Consider the following 336-nt stretch of genomic DNA (forward strand, 5'->3'; position numbering starts at 1 on the left):
GAATCTGCAGATGATGAACCGGGCCTGGACTGTGGAGAATTTTGGGGGGGGCAGTGGTGGTGTGGTCAGCTCCAAACTGGATCTCTTAGGATTTTCAGCCAAATCAATGACATTCTTCATGGTCTTTAGGAGATCAGGCACATCTATACACAGAAGATGACAAAAAAAAAAACAGTACATCATTCTTTAGTACAATATAAAGTATGGCTCAAGTGTTTTGGTTGTCTAATTGTTAAATAAGTGATTAGAAGTGATACCTTGGACAAGCAACTCCCTCAAATTAGCATTCTCTTCTTTCAGATCTTGGATCTCCTGCTTTAATTCAGCCACTGTCTT

Source organism: Seriola lalandi, unplaced genomic scaffold, assembly GCF_002814215.2.
Source record: "Seriola lalandi dorsalis isolate HSWRI2012SDOR001 ecotype SW California unplaced genomic scaffold, Sedor1 jcf7180002054392, whole genome shotgun sequence".
Taxonomy (NCBI): domain Eukaryota; kingdom Metazoa; phylum Chordata; class Actinopteri; order Carangiformes; family Carangidae; genus Seriola; species Seriola lalandi.